This window comes from Chinchilla lanigera, unplaced genomic scaffold (genome assembly GCF_000276665.1).
Source record: "Chinchilla lanigera isolate Chin_1 unplaced genomic scaffold, ChiLan1.0 scaffold00105, whole genome shotgun sequence".
In the NCBI taxonomy this organism is placed as follows: Eukaryota; Metazoa; Chordata; class Mammalia; order Rodentia; family Chinchillidae; genus Chinchilla; species Chinchilla lanigera.
The window spans coordinates 2,868,774-2,891,704 of NW_004955506.1; the positions used below are offsets into that span (position 1 = coordinate 2,868,774).

The following is a 22,931-nucleotide window of genomic DNA, read 5'->3' on the forward strand; positions in this document are numbered from 1 at the left end:
TTTTTTTTTTTTTTTTTTAATTTTTCATTTTGAGACAACTATGATTGGGACAAAACAAGCCTGTCTTCCCATCAGAAGTGACAGGTGTCAAGTGGTGACAAACCAATCCTGCATGACAGGCTGCTGGACGCTTATTTTACAAAGCAGATATTGTGACACCCTGGGTTCGATCCCCAGCACTAGAAACAAAATAGGCAGATGTGGCTTCAAAAGCGGCTGGGCTCTGGAATCTGCATTTTCCCCAGGTTGTGTCCTTGGTCCCCTGCAATGCCCACGGCGGTTCCTTTCTCCTGCCCCGCCCTTTGCTGCACTGGCGCGAGGTGGCGCTGGAAATCCTTCCTTAAAAGGCTGATTGTTTTGGACCCCCAGAGCAGCTTTGAAGACTCCCTCTGTCCGGGTATCACCGAGACCTGCTGGGCCAGAGTCGCAGCGTGGAGCGAGGACATCGCCTACTTTGAATGCCCCAAGGGCTTAGGGCCTTTGTGGCGAACCTGTGGCACGCGTGCCGCGGCGGGCACGCAGAGCTCACTCTGCCGGCACGCGAGTCAAGTCGCCCTAGCATCACCCCAACGACAGAACCTCAGAAAACGGCACAGCGTTGCCACTGTGCAATAAAAAAATGGGTTTTGGGCTGCAGTTTGGGCACTCTGTCTCTAAGTTTCGCCCTCGCTGATTTAGGGCCCCGCAGCGGATTTGAGAAGCACCTCGGTGGAGCCCTAAAGGGAGAGTGACTGTGTGGATTGAGCAGGGAGGGCCGTCAGGCTGAGATCCGCGAGGCTGGGCACAGGCAGCAGGCGTGGCTCTGAGGACCACCGTCCCACAGCGTTCCCGAGCCCAGGTTTCTAATTACCTAACTCCACGGCGGGACAGGGCAAGTAGGTCGGCTCGCGGGCCCCCTCTCGTGGTAGAACTGAAGAACTACAGATGCAGACAGGTGCTGGGTGGGGTGAGTGGAAGAACAGCCCCAGGGATAGGAGCACCCCCAAGCTTCTGATTTGGCACGTAATTCCCAGAAGGGCCGAATGGTTAAGAATGTCATGTCCCCTGTAGTCTCCACGTTCGTGGGTTACCTGTGGGTACAGCCGGACAGTGCCATCCGCCAAGCCCACAGCTCCTTCCCAACACCCCCGCCCCAGCCTATGAACGGCTTGGAAATCCCGACAGGAGGAGCGCTCAGGGCCTGCTTGGGGCGGCTGCTGAGAACTCGCTACAGGGACCCACGTCCTCCCCTGAGACTCCTGCGAGTCCCCTGGACCTGCCCGCTGAGCGTGTTCATCCCTGTCCCTCCCAGGGTCAGGGCTGGGATGCAGGGGATCAGTGGGCGCCACAGCCTTCGTCTCTGTCCAGTGTAGAGAGCGTGGCACGCAGGAGCCCATGTGGCATGCAGGGACAAGCTGGGTGAGCTGGGTGGGCAGCAGACACACAGCCTCCTCTGTAAGTCCAGATGCTTCTTCTGGAACTCGTCTTAAGTAGGGACCCAAATTACTGAAAGAAAAAAAACTGCGCAAAGATGTTCATCATGGTGTGCTTTACAGTAGGCAGAAGGAATAGCATCTCCAGCAGGAGAGCAGGCGGCAGGCTGACCAAGCCTCATCTCCCAGGTGGAGCGGTTCTAGCCTCCTTGGAGCCCTTGGTGGGCAGGCTCCTGGGGTGTGTTCGAGGGGGAGGAGGCACCATCTGCCTTCCTGGAGGGTCTGGAGCCTCCAAGGCTCAAACCTGGGCAGCACAGAGGGAAGAATGTGCAGCTGCATGTGATCCGAAGCTAAGCAGGACACAGCTGTGGCAGGACACAGTACCGTGAGACCAGGAGGAGGCCTGACACCTGGGTGGGGCTACCGGGGTCCAGGCCTGTGCCCCCAGCACAGGTCACTTACTTCCCATGGCTCGTGCACCCCTGAAACGTGGCCAGTGCAGCTGAGCAGCTGAATATTCGAGTTTACATGGTACTGGTTCATACAAATTTTATTGGCACACATTGGACACTCAGATCAGGAGGAAGATACACCAGTGTGGTAGCAGAGTGCAATTAGGATGCTGGCCTTAAAGGCTGGCCTCAAACTTGTAGCGATCCTTCTGCCTCAGGCTCCCGAGTGCAGGGATTACAGGTGTGCACCACCATGCCTGGCAGGAGACTTTTCCTAATATTAAGCATTTTATTCTGTGATTATATTAATATGACTCTTAGGATGAATGCCAGATTTTTTTTCTTTCTTTTTTCAGCATTTGCACTGAGCTACATCCCCCACCCCCTTTTTAATTCTTTGAGACAAGATCTCACTAAGCTGCTGGTCTTGAACTTTTGATCCTCCTGTCTCAGCCTCCCAGAGTACTGGGATTCCAGGGGTATGCCACCGTGCTTGGGGATTTTTGAAAACTGCTGGCTCTGCAGGCTCAGTGCTGGCTCAGTCTTGCCAGCTGTCGGGCATATTTGCTAATGAAAAAGCCCCGGGGGTGTCCCAGTCCCTGGGATCCTTGATTACGACCTGCCACCTCTGTCCCTAGCGATGTCACCCGCGTCTCCCTGGGGAACCAGCGCTGCATCCTCTTGTGTGTGGATCCCCTGGTTGCTTTCAGTACAGCTTCCAAGGCTGCTGGCACCAGGGAAGGGTACTTTAGGGCTCTGCAGGGACCTGGAGGCTTGCCTGCCACGTGCAGCTCTTGCTGTGGTTCTGGGCTGTTGCTCCTGCCGGCTCACAAGGCACCCCACCTTCCCTCCTACCCTGTGTGTGCTGTCCCAGGTCCTCCTGGAGGAGACCATTTGCCCCCTGCACCTGCTGCCTGGGTCCTTACCTGTGTGTGCCCGGGCGCAGTCTCCCGCACCTTGCACACCTGGAAATTTCACGTGTGTGTCCAGCAGGTTGACGCTTTATCCTCATGAGTGGGGCTTCTGTGCTGGCCAGGCGGGCTCGCTGAGCTTCCCCAGGGCAGAGGGCGGGTCCTGGAGCCCTTGAGCGTCTCTGTTGGAAGAGGTGCTCTGGGAGGATCCCAGCCTCGGGGAAGGTTCTGATCAGTGGGTGTGGTGGGTCAGGAACTGGTACCAGGCAGCGTGGGTGTCTGGATGCTGCCACAGAGAATCCTGCTCTGGTGGTGCGGGTGTGACTCAGTCTCGTCCTTGGTCCCTTTCTGTCTGTGAAAGGGGTGTGTGGGGGGGGTAAACATTCTCCCTACTGTGCGTGAGGGAAGAGATGGAGCTGACGGCATATGAGGGGCGGTCCAGCCTCTGCCCAGCCGTCCTTCCTCCCAGTGAAGAGGAGGGAGCAGTGGGGATGCAGGGAGGGAAGGAGACTGGCCAAATTCATCTGATGAGGCGTGGGGTTGGGGCCAGGGTGGCTGGTCCAGTCACTGGGAGGACTAGGGGATGGGTGGGTGGCACAGATGCGGGCTTCTCCCTGGGCTACTTCCCCCCAGAGGAGAGGAGCAGATCCCAGAGACCTTGGCCGTGTAATGGCCAAAAGCCAGTGAGAGAAGGATCTGCATGGGGATGGGTGTTCTGGCCTCCCAGGTCCCGGCACCACACCCCGAGCTCTGCAGCGGTCCGCCCTGGTGCCCAGGGCCGCCCCTCCAGGGCCAAGCGGCAGCCTGTCTCAGAGGCTGGCAGCCCCTGAGGATCTGTTGTTTGGGTTTGTTTGTGCTTTTGCCGCCGGGAGCTGAGATTTATTTCTTTAAAACATCCCGTTGCTCGACACCCCGCAATCTGTTCTGAATGGCGTTAGACGAGTCTCATCTTCTGTTTCTGTAGCACTTGGCAGGCTCTGCATGGTGTCTCTCCCCGGCCCGGCCCTGTGGAGGTGGCCGTCCCCAGCTACTCCCTGTGCCTGGCCACGGTCTTGCCTGGGTCTCCCTGCAGGCTGGGAAGCCTGGCGGTTCCCCAAGCCCAGGCGGGCGGCCTTCTTTCAGCTCACCAGCTGCTGCTGGCTCTGGACTTGTTAGCAGGGGCAGCAGCCATCAGCTCCTGGAACTCTGGGGTGCTGCTGGGGCGTTTGGGATGGGTCTCCGCTGTGCCAGCCCCTGATGTGTGACTCTGGGCAGCTGTGGGGCTGACACGGGCTGTCGGGGGTGGGGGGGGCGCTGGCAGACTGGGTCCAGCAGGGCCTGTAGAGGTGTCGTATTTGGTGGCTGGATGTCCTGTTGTGAATCTGAGCCTCTCCATCTCCACCTCCGTGAAAGGGGGCCACTGTGTGGATGAAGGTGGGGAACTCGTGCCGCTGTGTGCGAGGCCTTAGGGCAGCACGGGCAGATGCCAGTCATCACCATGGCAATAAATGTAGGTGGTAGTTGCCAGTGTGCTACCCTTGTTCTGTGTGCTGGTGGGTGTGCTGGGGCTATCCTACCATAGCCAAGGACCACAGTGACTTAAAACAACAGAAATGTGTCCTCTCACAGCCTGGAGACCAGAAGCCCAAAATTGAGGTCTCAGGAGGGTCTTTCCTGCCTTTTCCAGGTGAGGGTGGCTGCAGGAGTCCCTTGGCTTTGGGCCCCATCCTCCAACCTCTGCCCCCGCCCATCCTCACATGACCTCACCCTCACATCTGTCCTCTCCTCTTCCTTAAGGACACTTGCCCTTGGGTCAGTGTAGTCTCATCATAACTCCATTACACCCACAAAGGCTCTGTTTCTGTAAAAGGCTACAGCAAGGGTTATGAGAGGCTTTGGGGGACGTGAATTGTCTGTCACATGCTGTGGGGACTGATGCAAGGCCAGTGCTGTTGCCCCTTTTTAGAGACTTCAAGTCACTTGCACATAGTCACCACTCACTGAGATAGCGACTCTGAAGTTAAAAGCAGAAAGCAAAACACTAAAATGAAGTCAGGCTCTGGTGGAGCTCAGCTGTCATCTGTCGCTTGCTTTCTGGTTTGGCCGGGGTCCCTGCAGTGGCCGGGGGTAGAGGTCTGCGCTAGGACTGATGAAGCAGCATGTGCCCATTTTAGAAATTTGGAGGAAGGCGTAGCAAAAATATTTATGATCTTTATTTCTTAGTGTTGCTGTTCCCATTCGAGTTCTTTTTTTGTGTCCTGCCTTGTCAAAGTTGGAAACTGTAAGCATCCACCCCCAGGACTGGTGACAGGCCAGACAGCTAGGAGTATTTTTTTGCTTTACAAACCAAATGGCCATTGCTGCCCCTTCTCAAATCCACCCCTGTATTGTGAAATCTGCTACCCAAAATATGGAAATAGGCTTGGCTGTGTTCCATTACAACTTTACCATGGATACTAAATTTGCATTTCATATAATTTTCGTGTGTATATGAAATATTCTTTTGATTTTTTCCAACAGTTAAAAATGTTCAGTGCTATTCTTCACACAAAAACAGGCACATGAACGTTTATATGTTTATAATAGCTTTATTCATAGATGTCCCAAACTGGAAGCAACCAAAATGCCATTCAGCAGATGAATGGATATAAAAACTGTGGTACATCCCTACAAGGGAGTATTGTTTAGCCATAAAAAGAAATGAGCTATCAAGCCAGGAAAGAGGGGAGAACCTTTCATGCGTATCGCTAAGTGAAAGAAGCCAGCCAGGAAAGGGTCCCTGTAGTATGATTCCAGCTGTGGAACATTCTGGAAAAGCCAAAACCGTGGACACAGGAAAAAGATCAGCAGCTGCCAGAGGCTCTCTGGAGGGCGGGTGAGTGGGCTGTAAAGGGTGTCACGGTGTAGGTTACTCTAATGCTGTGATGGTGCATACAGGATAGGCACCGTCCTAGCACTCTGGGAAACTGAGGCAGGAAGATCACAAGTTTTAGCCCAGCCTAGGAACTTAGTAAGACCTTGTCTCAAAAGAAAAAGGGCTGGGGATGAAGCTCAGTGTGAAGGCCCTGAGTTCAACCTCCAGTTCCACAAAACAAAGCAAAAAAAAAAAAAAACCCAAAACAGTAGACTATACAACAGCAAAAGGGAACCCTAGCATAGACTATGCACTGTAGTTATTAATAACAGTGTATCATCACTGCTTAGTCAGTTGCAGCAAATGGATCCATGCTTAAAAGGTATTAATATTAGGAGAAATGGGATGTGCACAGGGAGGATATGGGACACCTTTCTGCTCTATAGTCCTGTGAATTAAAAAGTGCTCTAAAAATTAGGTGTGGCCTATACGTGGGGGTAAAGTCTATTGATTTTTCCAAATAGGCTGGGGATGTGGCTCAGTGGTACAGCACTTGCCTACCAGGTGAGAGGCCCTAGTTCATGGCTGTATAAAGACAGCACCTGAGGCTTAATCCTCCACATAGTGTCTGGCCCCGTCTAGACCAGTGCTGCCCAATAGAAAAGTAACATGAGCCAATTCATGGTTTAAACTTTTCTATTGGAGCTGAGTGTGGTGGCACACATCGTAATTCCAACACTCTGGGAGGCTGAGACGGGAGGATTTTGAGTTTGAGCTCAGCCAGGGAAATTTAGGGACTTAGGGAGACCTTGACACAACATAAAAAAGGCTGAGGATGAGCTCAGTGTAAAGCCGTGGGTTCAATCATAGAACCGCCAGCGTGCGCATGCACGTGCACTTGTGCGCACACACGTTTTCTGTTAGCTGCAATTTTTAGAGGTGCTTATTTGGAAGTAATGAGGTGCACAGGAAGACAGCAGGCACCCTCTACCCCCATCTCCCTGTGGTGACGCCCTTTATAAAGCCACTGCATGCCAGGAGTGAGGCTGGTGTGACCTGCTGGCCCCTGGGGTCGCTGTCACTGTGTACGTCCCATGTACGTAGTCATGCATGGCTTTATCTGCTCCACGCCACACCATATAGGGCGCACTCAGGCCAGCCTAGGGCCGTCAGCCCAGCTCCTTGACCCCATCCCAGGTCCCCTCACAGCCACGTCCTTGTGTACCGCCGCAGGGTTCTGTGTAAATGGAGTCACGCACTGTGGAATCCTGTTAAGCTCCACCCAAGATGTGGTGACACTTGTGAGACTGTTCTTTCCACTGCTGTGTTGCATGCCGTGCCATGGAGGACCTATGTGTGTGATCCCCACTCCAAGGACACCAGTTGTCTGTGGTTTGGGGCTGTTACAAGTACGGCTGTTGGGAACATTCATGTACTGCTTTTTGTCTCAGTGGAGGGTGTCATTTCTCTGGGATAAATTCCCAAGAATGCAATTGCTGGGTTGTATGGTGCTGATTGTTTAGTTACTTAAAAAAAAATTGCATCCAAGCATGGTGGCAGATGCCTGTAATCCCAGAACTCTGGGAAGCTGAGGCAGGAAAATCACAAGTCAACCTAGTCAACGTAGTGACTTAGCCAAACTCTGTCTCTGAAAAAATAAAAAATAACTGGAAATGTAGCTCAGTGGGAAGGCCCTGCATCCAATTTCCAGTACCAAAACAACCAACCAAACAAATGTTGCCTGTTTTCCAGAGGAGTTATACCATTTTTTAATTCATGAATGATCCAGTTTTCTGAACCCTTAGCACTATTTGATGTTATAACGATTTGTTGTGTTTTGTTTTGGAGACAGAGTCTTGCTATGTAGTTCAGGCTGGCTTCAAACTCACTATGTAGCCCAGACTGACCTTGAACTTGTGGCGATCGTTTTGTCTCAGCCTCCTACGTGCTGGGATGACAGGCATGTGCCACCATGCCCAGCTCATTTTGTTTTGTTTTGAGATAGAGTCTCAAGATGTTGCCCAAGCTGGCCCATGAGGAATTCAGCAACTCAAGGAATCTTCCTGTCTCAGCCTCCTGAGTATCTGAGACCACAGACATACTGCCTGGCTCACCTGTTCTGTTTTTTTTTTTCCTTTTGTCAGTCTGATGGGTGTGGAACCAGGTCTCTGTATGGTTTAACTTGTATTTTCCTGAAGGTCTGTGGTGCTAAGTAGCTTTTCATGGGCTTATTTGCCATCTGTGATTCCCCTCTAGTGAACTGTTCATACAGAAATGTTCATATTCTAATGGCTTTTGTCAGTTTTATTTTTACTATTGAGTTTGGAGAATTTTTAATATAGTATGGAAACCAGTCTTTTGTCAAATATCTGATTTGCAGGTATTTCACCCAGACTCTAGTTATCTTTCTATCCTAGTAGCAAGGTCTTTCACAAAGCAAAAAATACTTCATTTTGTTGACATCCAACATACCATGCTTTTGATATCCCAGTCCCAAGACCTGAAGAGAATCTGGTGTTTTCCCAAATGTCTTACAGCTGCATGCTTTACAGTTACATTTGTGACACATTTGGAGTTAAGTCGGGGATAAGGTGTGAGGTGGTTTTCCTGGAGATGTCCTGGGGTCCGGCACTCTGTGGAAAAGGCCATGCAGCCTCCACAGGTCACTTGTGCACCTGTGTCCAAAATCAGGAATATCCATGTAGTTCTCGTAGCCACATTCGTAAAAGTAAAAAGAAAACAGATAATTGAACTGCAGTAACTACCCAGGGTACCCACAATAGCATCACTGCAGTATGTGCTTGATACAAAGGCATCCCCGAGGGAGCTTTTACATTCTGTCTTTGCGTAGGGTCAGTGTGTCCTTGGACTTGGAGCCCACTGAGGATGGGCTTACCTCCCATCAGGGCTGAGGTTGTGAGTGTCCAGAGCCCCTGCCTTGGCTGGCACGGGCCTATACAGGGAGGGTCTTGTTCACTGTTCTCTGTTCGCTATTCTCTGGCCAGCTATCTCGTAGACTTCCCCTCTTGCATTATCCTGCACAGCTAAGGAGCTTCTGGCAGCAAAAGGTTCCGTTCCCCTGCTAGGGGTCCTGCAGCCTGACTCCTGTGAGTAGAATTCCAGAACTCACTGATAAATGTCACCCAAGGCGCCAGACTTGGGATGCCGTGCGGAGCTACTACCTTTGGCAGGTTCGATTTGAAGGCACGCTGTTGTTGATGGCCCACTGGGCACCAGCAGGTTTTTAAAAGCTGACCCCTTTCTATTAAAGCTGCCAGGATCGGGAGGGAATATGTGACCCACCCTCCTGAGCTGAGCAGAAGGGAGGAAGTTCCAGCCCCTGGAGAGGCGGTCCCCAGGGACCACTGCTCCCGCACACGGCAGGAAGGCCATTGAGGGCCCAGAAATGAAGAGTGGCAGCCTCTCCCGCTGAGAGCAGCCTGGGCCGTGGCTGGCTGCGCAGGGTGGGGACACTCTGAGGGGCTGAGTTGCTCCAGTGCACCAGCTGCCACGGGAGCAGGATGCCAAGCCCATGCACCCCCTCCCACACCTGGCTCTTGCATCAGCAGGGCCCCCCAGGGGCTGGGAGCCCACGTGAGCTTCTGAGAGACCCGAGTGTGAGGTCACAGACCCCCGGAGGCAGTGACGTGGCAGGCTTCCTGGGGCGTCAGGGAGCTCACTCTGCTCCTCTGGGGAGGCAGGTTGGCTGTTGCAATGTAACCCAATGCCTGATGCAACTCTCCAGAAAGCCAGGAAAGGCATGGGGAGGTGGCGTCTGTCTCATGGTGGAGTTGTCCCCGATCCGGTTCTGTTTGCCTTCACAAGAAAGTAGACAGAGTGGCTGTTTTCATATGAGGTTCCAGGCTGTGCAGCCAAGATCTCCAGAGCACCTGAGCTGCAGATGAGGGGACAGGGGGCTCTCGGTGGCCCCTTCCGCCTGTGTCCAGGAGGCACATCCTTGCTTCAGGGAATCTGTTCAGGGAACCTGAAAATACGTTTCCTGGCCACACCTGTCACAGCCACTTGCCCTTTGACCTGTGGCGGGGATGGGGCTGACCAGTGGCCTAGAGCAAATCTTTGCCCTTCTTAGATATTGGTGATGTAAGTGGTCCCTACATGATGTGCGCCCTGGAGCCCCCCTGGGCTATATCCCAACCTTGCCCCAGCAGTCACTACCCTCCTTGTCTCAGTTTCTCCTCTATCATCTGCATAATGGACCTGGTACCAGAACCTCCCTCTGAGACTGACCAAGAAGGGGCTTCCAAAGCCAGGTCTTGGGATCAGCAGCGGACCTGGCATATTGAGGGATTTGTGTGGCTCTTGTGTTTGTCTTGGCATCACCCGCCCTTGGGTCCTCAGGAGAAGGGGAATTGAGACCAGCCTTGGGGGCTGATGAGCTCATGCCATTTCCATTCCATTCTGATCAATGGTGTCCAAAATGGTATGCAGACTGGAGGGGCTCTGGAGCCGGAGAACACACACACAGGAGGGAGGCCCTGGGATGGGTAAGGTGGCAAGAGAGTGGCAAGTTGGACGTGGGAATGCTCTGGAAGCAGGGAGGGCTGCAAGTTTCATGGTCACGGGAAGAGAGGCCAAGTACACCAGGGATCCCGCTGCAAAGGGGCAGGTGGGAAGCACGGCCTTCCTGGTGCTGTGATGCAGGCAGAGCCCAGTGGACGGTGACGGCGTCAGGATGTGTCTTGCTCTGTAAATATTTAAACACAGGGAGGATTATTTTTGGTAACTTCGTTTCTCTCCAAGGCTGGCTGGCTGCCCGGACCAGTGTCAAGTGACACCCCCCCTCCCAGTGTCCATGGTTCCAACGGCCACTGCTTGATTTGGGTCATAGCCCCGTTTTGGGAGATGTGGAGGGAAGGCCCTCAGCATCCCCTTCGTGGTGAGGCTGTGAAAAATATGGATTCCCCTTCCACGAGTCCCCCTGCTGGGAGGTGAAAGTGACAATTCCATGAGCTGTCAAGAACAGCAGTGACGCAGAGGGTCAGAGCCACCGGGGACTCCTGGGAGGTCACTGTGCTCCATCAGGCCCCCCGGGGAGAAAGGACGGATTAACATGCCACAGGCAGGGCAGGGCAGGGCAGGGCAAGGCAGGGCAGGGCAGGGCAGGGCGAGGAGCCTGCGGAGAGGCAGCGGCCGGCCATGGTGGGGACAGACCTGGGCCCAGGGCACTGAGAGCCGCGCTCATTTCCTCCTCCCCACAGCCCCGACACCCACTTCAGCTGCCCCCGTGCCCTGTGGTGGGGAGGATGGCAGATGCTGTCGCCCGGTCACTGTCACGTGGTAGTGGCACGTCAGCCTGGGAGGGAGCTCCAGGTGCCCAGCAGATGGCAGGCTTCTCCCAGATCTGCAGGGGCCATTGCTTGCGGGGCCTCCTCCTCCTGCCCCCTTGCTCCCAGACACCCCTCCTTGCAGTGCTGGCCCTCCCCACCTGCCTGCCTCGTCCCCTCCTCCCCTGCTGGCTCCCCAAAGCCCTGCAGGATGGGACTCTTAACCAGCCAGTGCCTGAAAACTGGCTGTGTGCTGTTGGGGAGCAGCCTAGGCCCCTCCGCCTTCCCCGCTCATCCCTGCTTCCTCTCTGAGGTCTGGTGGTGGAGCCCAGCCAACCCCGTCTGGAGCCAGCAGCAGCCTCCTTGCAGACTGGATAGCTCCTAGACAGGCCTGGCCTCTGGCCCCAAAGCACAAGTGCATGGCTGGCGTCCCACCCGGGGTGATGGTCAGCTGGGTACAGCCTGCTTCCTGTCCTCTCCACTTGCCCTGTGTGGCCGCACAGCCTCAGGACAGGCCGCCAACTCTCAGCAGTGGCCTTGTCTGGACTTTACTTTGTAGACCTCCTGCTTTTTTAAAATGTTATTACGCAGATGATTTTTAAATGTTATTACACAGATAATTTAGCATCCAAATAAAATATGAGAAATAAGAAGAGACTGAGAAGGACCGAGAGATGGGACTCAACCAGAGTCCTAGCAAGGTGTGGGGACAACCTGTGTGCCCACCAGTGGATGAACAGACAAGCAAAGTCGTGGATCCCTGAGGTGGAATATTAGGGCTGGGAGTGCAGCTTAGTCATGTACACTTGCCCAGTGTGTGTGAGGCCCTGAGTTCCATCCCCAGCAATGAAAAAAAGAAAAGGTTGGAAAGAAGGGAGGGAGAAATGGAGGAAGGAGAAAACAGTATTATTCCTACTTACAAAGGAAGCAAATTCTAGCACTAGTGTGACATGTTTGGGCCTTGAGAATGTCATGCCTCTCATGAAGTAAGGCAGTCACAAAGGACAAGCCCTTTGTGATTCCACTCCCACGAGGTCTCTAGAGTCATCGGACACATAGAGACGACATGAGAGTAGGGGTTCCAGGGCTAGGGGAGGGTGGCAGGGAGCCAGGAGCCTTGGTTTAGTGGGGACAGAGTTCAGTTTTGTGACTGTAAGGCTCTGGAGACAGACAGTACCGATAGTCACACTGTGCTGTGGAGGTGCTTAACATGGAACCATGCCCTTCAAGATAACTGGTACGGTAAATTTTTCTCCCCTGTATTTTAGCACATTAAGAAGACAGAGGAGGAGTAGGGTAGGCCCACTGGGAAACAATGCCCCAGAGTGCTAGGAGCCCTGTAAGCCTGCAGAGGTTGTTCCGGTCCGACCACTGGTCTGGAGCTTCAGGTCTTGGGAAATCATGTTGAAGCAGTCTTGGGCAGGTTCTCCTCACCATGGTGACGCCTTGGGGTGGGACAGTGTCTTTGGCGCTGGTCTTCCATGCTGGTCCTTCCGAGAGACCCTGTTGTTAAGGGCGGAGTGTACTGGGCAGAAGCTTCCAGAGCTTAGTCAAGGTCAGGTTGAGGATAACACTTTCCTGGTGTTCCTGTGAACTTAGGAAAACAGCCTCTCCCGGTCGTCTTTCTGGGATTTAGGGAATGTGAGCCAGGTTTCTGGGTGTGGGTGCAAGGCCTGACATGGGGGAGGGGGCCGCCCATGGGCCTGGGGCTCTAGCTCCCTGCAGCCTAATTTCAGGGCTCCCAGTCACCCGTGGAGGGCAGAACCCCTAGGCCATCGTCTTGGGAATCCAGGAGGGACTGACCTGGCCTGGAGGCCTCACGGGGTTGCTCACCATCCCATTCCTGTAATATTTTTCAGTAACGTTCTGGGGAACGTTCTGGGGACAGGGTCAGCAGCTGACATTTCTGCCCCCTGTTCTGGGGACAGGGTCAGCAGCTGACATTTCTGCCCCCTGTTCTGGGGACAGGGTCAGCAGCTGACATTTCTGCCCCTCTTCTTGTAGCCTCAGGACTGGTTCGTGTGTTGAAATGAAGCTTCTGGCATCCTGGCCTTGCAGCCAGCAAAGGGCAGCGCAGGATCTGTGGCTGCTGGAGAAGCTGGCCTAGGCTGTAGGACCTGGGAAGTCAGAGTGGTTTGCTGTTCCCTAACCAGCCTCACCAGGTGGCCACATAGGGAGGCTGCTGGCGGGCACCTGGGGGCTCAGTTGCTGCAGCAGTCCCTGGGCTCATGCCCAGCTGTCCGGGACGGCATCCCTGTGCTCTCCAAGGAAAACAGATACACTTGGCCCATCCTGTGTGTCTGCAAGGTCCAGGGCTCCTGGAACAGTTGACCAGCTGTGTCCTTTGGGTTTGGTGGGTACTGGGCCAAAGATTACTTTGCACCTCCGTGGGAAGGCCTGTGAGTCTGCCCATGGCTGGCTGGCTGGCTGGCTGGGAGGCCCCAGAGCCAGTAGGAGCCAGTAGGTCACTGCTCCTGGGAGCCTCAGTCTGGCTGACTCAGCACGTTGTCAACGCAGCTGTCACAGGGCCTCCTGGGAGATGGCACCCGTGGAGGCTTGTTTCTCTGTGAGTGACAGAAGTGGCCCACGCCATGATACATGGAGGCAGCTACTGTACCTGTGGGATCCATATTCTCAGATCTACCATCAGTCAGTCAGAAGCATCTGCATAAAAAACTGCCTGTGCGAACAAGGCTTCCTCCCAGACACCATCCCCAGACACCGTTTCCGCAGCACGCACATCACAGGGGGCGTCGTGAGCTGTCTGTGGTGGTGTAACGCTATGGCAGGATGTGCCCAGGGTGCACGGTTACTACCGCGTTTTATACAAAGGACTCCAGCATTTGAGGATTGGGGGCACCCACAAGGGTCCTGGCCACGTGTCTCATCATGCAGAGGGACGGCTTGTATTTGAAATGATCCTGATCTTGTCCACTGTGTCCATAGCAGCACTGGCTCAATAGTAGGAGGTGGGAGGCCGTTGGCCATCCGGACTGTTGGGAAGAAGCACAGACAACTAACTGATGTAATTAGGACTTCCTTGGAGGAAGGCAGAAAATCAGGGACCCCCAAGGGAGGAGATGTTGGTGCCTTCAGTCCCTGCGAAGGCTCGATTTGGGGGTTCTCCTCTAGTAATTCACGGGCAAAACGTGTTCTTGTGCTGGCAGCACTTTCTTCTACTGTGGGGGCTGCACAGAGGGTGGTAGGTGGGCCCCACACCAGAGCACCCTTCAGTCCTCAGGGGCTTGAAGCTGGCTGCTCCTGGTCGTCACCCCTGGGGCATGTGTCCCGTCTGCTCCCTGTGTCCCTGCACCTCCCTCAATTTAAGGAACTTCCTGTGGGGAATCCCTTCTCTTGTTCGCTGCTTGAGCAGCTTTTTTTTGTCAGGGGCTGGTGGCATTGGTCTCTTGCCCGGGAAGGGCTGTGTCGGCAGGTGTGGCGGCCAGCGTGTGACCTCCAGCCCGCTGGAGCCTGGCAGGTGAGGCCTGCTGAGGCCTGCGCAGGCCACACACAACTGTCCCTAGCAGAGCTAGACTTTGGGTTTGGGCGGCTCTGGCTGAAGAGGGCCCCATTAAACTTTGCTTTGGGCTGATGGATGCCAAAGGACTGACCCACATCTTGTGCATACAACCTTCTGGAAAAGACCTTTTTGCCCTTGAAGTTAACCCCTTCTTTCTTCCTCTTTTCCTTCCTTCCTTTCTTTTTCTTTTTTTTCTTCCTCTCACTCTGAGTTACTGGAGGTTGAATCCAAGGCTTTCTCATTACCCAGCGCCTTTTAAAACATTTTCCCCCAATTCTTATTTTTTGCCAGTACACATTTGCAGTCCGTAATGACCCCATTCCTAATGGGGAGTTGGTGCACACACATAACGCGTCTTAATTTTTTTCATCCCCTTCCCCTACCCATTCCTTTCCATCTCCTGGTCCCCTTCCCATTTACAAAAGCTCTGTCTCCCTACTTCTTAATATTTATCTTTTATTTTGCCTTTATATATAAAGTGGGTTTCACACGTAGGAGAAACGATGTGATATTTAAACTTTGGCCTGATTTATTTCATGTAACATTATGGTCTCAAAGTGCACTCATTTTTCTACAAATGCCTCAGAGTTATCCTTCTTTACAGCAAAGTAGCACTCCGTTGTATATATTGTATATAAACACCAGGTTTTCTTCTTCCATTCACCTGTTGATGGGTATATAGGCTGCTTCCAAGATGTAGCTATTATGAATTGTGCTGCCAAAGTGAGCACAGAATTGTGCTGTCATAAACAGGTACGCATGTATCACTTTTTCTTTCTTTTTTGGAGACAGGTTTTTGCAAAGTGAGTAAGTTGCCCTGCTGGGCTCTAATTTGTGATCCTCCTGCCTCAGCCTCCCAGAGAGATTGAGGTGACAGGCATGCACCACTTCACCTGGCTTTTCCTCCACTTTTTGTCATTGATTTGTTTGGTTGCTGTAGGTACTGGCAAGCTCTTTGGTATGGAGCAGGAACTGGTGTCACTGGAAGAATGTGGCTGACTATCCGGCTGTGTCTCCTTCAGCCACTGACACGTGGTTGGGCGGCATTTATGAGCTTCCTGCCGTTGTGCCCCTTGGAAACAGGCCCTGCAGAACAGCCCTCAGGGTTCAGCCCTGACTCACAGCCCTGCCCTCTGCAGTGGATGAGAGTGGCACGTGTTGGTGTGGCTTTCGGGGGAGGGACATTTGTGCAGTGTGCAGTTTTAGCTCTGAGACTTGGGGAGTAGTACATAAAAGACTCAGCAGGCGCCTGCTGGCTGAGGGGACACAAGTCTAGTGCTGGTGGCCAGGCAAGCGCCCCCAGGAGGTGTCTGGAAAACATTTGAAGTAAATAAATGAATTATTTCTGGGAGGGCGTGCAGACTTCCCCTGTGCTTCCTTTGCACACACGTGCACACACACACACACACACACACATACAGCCACACTCATACACTTACACACTCACACAAAGTTTCAGGGAGAACTTTGAATCAGAGGAAAATATCTAAAATCTTCTCATTCTCCTTTGCTCATTTAATTTCTTCTTTTTCTGTTTGTTATTTCTTAAACCACATTCAGAACTGCTGGACAGCCTGTTTTTTCTCAATTGAAAGGCACTGCACTCTGGAGCTCCTGGATCAGGCAAATTCTCCTGCACGTTTACTCTGCTTTAAAAATAATGATCCTTAAAGAAATGCTTGTTCTCCACCAGGGCCAGACCAAGGTGTCCGGGAAGTGTCCTCCCTTGGCTGGTTTTGGGATCATGGCTGGGCCAGAGGCCTGTGCTCCTTGCTCTGGATATAGCGCAGTTCTTCTGCTTTTGGCAGCACCTTTGGGCACAGTGTGTGACCCTTCCTGGCTTTGACCCTCTGTGACAGTGATGGCGAACCTTTTGGAGCGTTCAATGATAGCAAACAGCTAGCGGTAGCACACATAGGTTCACCACCACTGTTCTAGGAGGTAGTCAGGCCCCACCTCATGTCTGAGGTCCCTCTATGGAAACAAAATAGATCCCAGGTAGATTTGCCCAAAGGCCACCTGGGGTAGAGAGACCAGTAGGTATTCAGAGAGAGGGGACAGCTGACTCAAGGCCTAGCTCCTCCCAGCAGTGGTGACGGTGCCTACCTCTTTTACCCTGCCCCCTCCAAGCAGTGGAACCAGCAAGACCGGCACAAGACTTCTCATTCATCCACCCCTTCCTGTTGGTCTGACCACAGGGCCACCCCATGGCAGGCTTCTCGGTGGGGTCACCTCTGCCGAACCCTTCCCGGGGAAAGGAAACCTCAGCTGTGGTGCTTGCTTCCGAGGACTCCTGGAGCAGTCCTGGCCCTCTGTGAGAGGCCAAGAACGTAGGCACCAGCATCTTGCTATGCCAACAACCCGCCACTCAGCCTTAAGAGGAGGAGGTGGCTGCTTAGTGTCAAGTGGCTTTGGCACAAGGTGGCACTCATCTCTTTCTCTGTCATCTTCTGTGATGGGAGGTCGTGGGGCAGGGAGATGTTCCTCAGTCCCTCTGCCATTGTCACAACTTTCTGAGGATGTCAGAGCCATGAGACCGTTGTAGTGAGGCTGATGATGCAGGGCTGAGGGACCAGTCTTAAACTCTGGCTTGGGACCGCATTTGTGCCCGGCAGAAACATCCCCCGGGGCTGGCCCTCCATCTTCAAATCGTCCATGGCCAGAGACTGCCTGGTGTTTAGGAGCTGAACATTGACTTGTGACATAGACCCAGGAGCTGACTGTTCTAGGAACACAGAGTCGGAGACTAGTGATTAAAGCCCAGGGTGGCTTTTAGCCCCAAGTGGGTGGGCGTGAACCAGACACCCATCTCTGCCGCTGCCTCCTGCTGTTCATGGGACTATGCAGTAATTGGTGCCGCAGTGATTTATGCAAGTGCTACACAAAAGCCTTTTATTTTCTGATTATCTCTTTGCGTGCTGGTGGTGGACACCGGTACAGTCAAAATAGAAATGGTTTCCAGTTGGAATGCATCAGAACAGAGACCAGCCACCCCAAGGAGCAGAGGCTGTGGCCCTTTCTGCTGCTGAGCAGGGAGTTTCATTGTGAAAAAATATTTTTCATAACCTTTTTGCTTTCTTATTTAAATTGAGCTTCGCCAAGCAAGTTTGGAAATGGCAGAGGGCTCCTAATTTGGTCCCCCCTGACCTCTCCAGCTTTGATTGGCAGTTTGTTGTCGGCTCGAAGTTGCGCCTGAGAGGTAGGAGCCGGCAGAACCAATGCCCTAGGACAGCTTGGCGTCCCCAGAGGACCCGGGCAGAGGGCGGAGAGCGTGCAATTAGAGAGGTCTTCACACGGAAAGTTAATTAGCTACTAAATAGCATTTAGCACAGTTTACGATGGGAAATGCACACTGAAAAAGCAAATGGCGCTCCACAAAAATGGACCAGGCAAACCCGGCCTGTGGGAGCTCAGCCCTCGTCTCTGACCAGAGCAGCAGCACCCCTGCAAAGGGAAGGGATGGTGCCCACTTGTCCAGACAGACTGTGTCACGAGATGTTCCCGGGAGCCTGGGCTCGGAGTGTGCAGAGGCCGGCCGCAACCCCAGAAGTAGCCGAGCGGGGCGGGGGCGGGAGGTGTCCTCCCCAGAGCCGTGACTTCAGAATTTCCTCCTCCAAAGCTGCAAAGAATCCGCTTCTAATGTTTCAGATCAGCTCAGGCTCTGTCCTTTGTCACTTTGTTTTCGTGGCTCTGGTGTCATTCATGCTGCAATCCGTCCTCTGGCCCATAGCGACTATCCCCTGGCTTTCAGGAGGATGCCAGGCTTGCCCGGGTAGTGGAAGGAGGTGATGGGTGTACCCTTCATCTTGGAAGAGCCCGGCCTTTGACCTGGTGTACCTCTGCATTGACCCCATGGGCTGATTGCTTGAGGCTATTGTTTGTTTTATGGAACGGGTTGGGCTTGTTTTTTTTTTTTTTTTCCTTTGATATGTTCCATGTTTTGGAGGGGTTTTGTTTTTGCTTTTTTTTTTTAATTCTAAAAGTAACATGTGTTCACCAAAGAAATTTTGGAAAATTGGGCAAAGATAAAAAATAAACTACTGCTGGGTGTGGTGGCGCATGCTTGTAATCCCAGCCCTCTGGAGGCTGAGGCAGGAGGATCTTTGCGAGTTGAAGACAAGCCTGGACTACAAAGTGAGCTCAAGGCCAGCCTGAACTGCACAGTGAGACCTTGTCTTAAAAAGACACACACAAAAAAAAGATAAACTACTGCCCAGGCCCATTGCCCCCCGCACACCGTCATTCATGTATCTCTCTATCCATTTTCATTTATTTCTAGTTTGTTTCTGATGCCCAACTGACTTGATAGTATTGTAGACAGACTTGGTTTATTGTTTTAATTTTTTTTAACGTTATGTTTGATACATCAAAGGAATCTATGTAACAACATGAAACAGTAAAATAAGTCCCCATGACCTACTGCCCCTCACTACATGGACCAGAATCTACCAGCTACCCAGGCACATTCCTCCACGTCCTTGCCCACTTGGGCAGATGCTCTGCGCACTGTTTCCCTGCCCTCTTGCTGTCTCACCCACGTGTCATTTGGTTTCCTCTGATCTGGAGCGAAATAAAATCATGCTCCTCTGGCCAGCGAGGTGTGCCTGAGGTTCATGGCCCCTTTACTCTGATTGCATTGGAATGTTCTAGGCTGTACCCCAGTTTGCCCACCTCCCACTGAGGATGTTTTGGGGCTCTTGGGGGGCCTTTTTTCTGAACAATGCCACCATGACAATTCTCAAATACATCTTTGGTGCAGGGGGACCTGAGTCGTGCTGAGGAACCCCCAGATGTGTTCAACATCTTCACATGTGTCCATTGCTGTACAAGGGGAGCCTGTGTGTACCCTGACCTCAAGTCCTACCCTGGGATGCCCAGTCCAGGATCCGTCAGCTTTGCCAGCACCACACTTGCTGTCTTTAGGAAGGCCTTCATTCCTCAGGCCACACAGCACCCCAAGGGCCTCCTGCCAGTCCCTGATGAGCATGTTTGTGCTTTCATGGATTCCCAGAGCGGAAGCTGGGACAGAGAACTTCCAGCCTCAGTTAGCTGCCTGGCTCCTGCTTTAATGGTTTGAGTGTTGGTTGTGGACAAATTCAGGTGTGCCGGGAGGTTCGACTATGTGGGCGCTCAGACACACGCAACACGCACAGGCTTGTGCATACATGTGTGCCGAACAAAGGCTTGCTGCATAATCTCATGCCTGCCTGCACAAAGGTTGTACACAGATGTGTTCACATAGCATACCGAGGCCGTATATGCCTGTGCAGACATCCACTGAGGTCAGTGGTCCCTGGAGCTCTTTGCCATCAAGGCCAGGGATGACAGAACAGAGGGCTTTCCAGGGCAAGTGTCTGCACGAGTGGCCATTGCTGGAGAAGAGGGGACCAACACACCCACAGTGTGACTGCAGGAAGCTTTGGCTTCATTGCAGAGCCCCTACTCCTTTAGAAATGAGCTTATTGCCAATTGGGTGGGCTAAAAATCATATTCCTTTGCATTTCTTTGTAGCTGCTGGTTTGGGGTATTATATTTCTGCATGTTGGGTCACTCGAGGTCTTTTGGGAAAAGCTGCCCAGAGGAAAAGGCGTTAACCCTCATTCCCCGCTGCCATCATGCAGTGGCTTTCCTGGAGGCACTGCAAGGACATGCCTCGTCTCCCTGGGACCTGCCAGCACCCCTCTTCTCATGTCTCTGTCCTACCGACTCTGTAGCCAACTCTAAAGAGCCCCAACCGCAGGGAAGCCTGGGCCTGACGTGACGCCCTGACCCACCTTTCCAGGCCTGGGCTGCTGGAAGCAGCCCTCCTGAGCCTGCCGTCCTGCTGTCCGTTGTGAAGCAGCCGCCTGCTCTGAGAGCATTCTGCCGACCAGGGCTCTCATCCTGCCGACCAGGGCTCTCATCCTGCTTGGTCCTGTGTGCTGAGCCAAGGGTGCTGCTGACCCACCTGAGACCAGGCTCTGGGGACAGAGAGGTGTGAGTGGGCACAGGAGCAAGGGAGGGCCGATGCCCTAGCAAGGCTGCTCTCACATCTGCCGTACTTAGTGATCTGTGAGTCAGCCCTTGGAGCCAGGCAAGTGGGTAGAATTGGGGTGAATATAAAGAACGGCCAGGGCCCAGTGGAGGATGTTGGGTTGGGAGGAGTAGAGAGCAACACACATTCCCTTCAGGGCCATGGTCACATTGCTGACCCCAGCCTTGGCACTCACAGCCCCAGGCAGCTTCTGGTCCTAGGTTGGCTCAACATCAATTCCCAGGGTCCCCTTCAGGCCGGCAGGGACTGACATCATAGGGTGGGGTACAGCTTTTGGGGCCCCAGGGGTGTCACTCTTAAGAGTGTGGCTGGAGGAGTATTTGAGAGAGCTATTCAGGCCTCAGGGTGTCTGGAGGTGCCTCAGGTGACCTCAGACTGGTGGAAAGGCAGGACAGAGTTGCGTGTTGTGACACAAAACCCAGGGGCTCAGAATCCGAAGGTTCTGGTCCTATGCCCCCTCCCCCAGAGGAATTTCTCAGCTGATCCCTGCCCTCCTCATACCTCAGTCCTTACTGGAAACAAGTAGACGTAACCTGAAGCTCTTTAAGGCCCTTTAGGACCTGCAGGTTCTATGAGCACAGGCTCTTTTTCTGGACAAATCTTGGTCCCTCGACCAATGAAGGTAACGCAGACTCCCTCTGTCTGTTCCCCACAACCTTCTTTGACTGTCTCATCGCCCTTGGAAGAACAGCTTCAGCCCACTAGGTGGAATCCACTGACCCTGCCTGACTGGAAGTTCCTGTCACCAAGAAGAGAGAGAAGGGGAATTTGGGCTGAACGCCTGAGAAAGAGTTCATGAAATTTAATCAGCTGCCTAAGGGGATCACCTAAATTTAGTCAAATTATTATTAGTATTCATTCCATTTTTAAATTGCCTAAGGGAACATCACAGCAAAGTGGGAAAGCCACCAGCCTGGGTGGTGATTATTCCATTTTTGCAGAGCAGCGGGACCTGCCAAGAGGCCACAGAGGTCCCCACAACCCAAGAGGCAACCGTCAGTGGCAGGGCGAGCTGCTTATCCGGTCCTTGGGGTGTGTGGGCCACAGCCTGGGGAAGTGCAGTGCCCAGTGCAGAGAGGGATGAAGCCCAGGGTTTCCAGGGTGAGGGCCGTACATGTGACCATGGCATCAGAGCCCACTACCCAGGTTCACGCAGAGCCATAGCACAGTCCCTAGCCCGCAAAGGTCTCCTGAAGGTCTGGTCCTGGCTTCTTAGTGATTCTCTGGCCTCCAGCTCTGCTTGGTCCAGTGGGCTAGGGTGGGCTTCTCAGTGGCTGTGAAGGAACCATCATCATTTCCCACCCCGGTGATAGCTAGCTGATTTGGGCTCTGGTGATTCTACAGCCCCTCCCATGGTGTCATTCTGAAAGGCCGCTCGATGACTACCCTAGTGGTGCCGGCAACCACAATCCGTACGGTAAAGCGCATGTCATCTGGGGTTTTCTGTACAGCACTGGACATTACTGCTGTAGATCACATCAGTCCTGCCTCACTCAGGGACCAGCACTGACCAGAACTATCCCCATCTTTTCTAGGTTGTATACAGTTTCCTAGGTGCAGGAGCACATTCCTGTAATACCAGCACTTCTGGAAGTCTGAGGCAAGATGATTGTAAGTTCAAACCCAGCTTAGGCAAATTAGCAAGACCTTATCTCAAAATAAAAAATGGAAAAGGGGCTGGAGACATAGCTCAGTGCAAAGGCCCTGGGTTAAATCCCCAGTACTGCAAAAAAAAAAAAAAAAAAAAATTCCTAGGTGTAATATTGCATATGGCGCTGAGCTCAGAGACCCATGAGAACACTTTGGTTCTGAGTTCCCCTGCTTGCTTACCCATGTTAAATTCCTATAAAATCTAGGTGAGCCAGAGTTCAATTTGACTTTTCTTTCTTTCTTGAGCTCAGGAAGCTGTTGCTTACCTTCTTGATAGCTCAGTATATCCCAAAGGTGAAGCCAGAAGGGATGGAAACAGTAGTCTGCCCTCACCAGCCTGATGTGCGAGCTGCCGATGCCGTCTCCAGACCGCACAGGCTATTAATTATTTTGCTTTATTTATTAGATGTACTCAGCATCCCTTAGCCTCCAAGCATATTTGCAAATGCCTTAAGGGAAAAAGAAAAACAAATGATTCCTGCCACTGGAGTCTCCAGCCCTCGATGAATAACGTTGTGTAATAGCGTTAGGTAGAAAAGCTCCGTACGGCATCTCCTGCACATCACAAGTCGAACAATGGCACATGCATGTGACGCATGGATTCAGAGGCACATGGAAGCAGTTGGAGTTTTTTTAGTGAAATTTTTCTTCATTTTCCCAGGAAATTGGCGAGATCACTCGATTTGAGCAAAGAAAAATTAGATGGTGTGTTCTCTCCTTCCTCTGCAGTCTCGCCTCCTCGCCCCACCCGTGACTGGGGAGTGGGGGAGGCCTGGCTTGGTTATCTTTTCCTAAACTGTGTTGGTAATAAACCTGAATGATGTGCCTGCTCCC

The 22,931-nt window shown here is 52.8% G+C and overlaps 1 protein-coding gene and 1 long non-coding RNA gene across 6 annotated transcripts in view; both read left to right on the forward strand.

Annotated features, from left to right (window-relative positions):
• The window catches only part of Tbc1d16 (TBC1 domain family, member 16), an 84,329-nt gene that overhangs the window by 28,092 nt on the left and 33,306 nt on the right, over positions 1 to 22,931 (forward strand). The window lies entirely within an intron of this gene.
• LOC102021581 lies at positions 11,945 to 22,770 on the forward strand. Its single transcript, XR_264339.2, has 3 exons — positions 11,945 to 12,130; positions 21,983 to 22,058; positions 22,759 to 22,770. It is a non-coding gene; the product is annotated as an uncharacterized LOC102021581 (long non-coding RNA).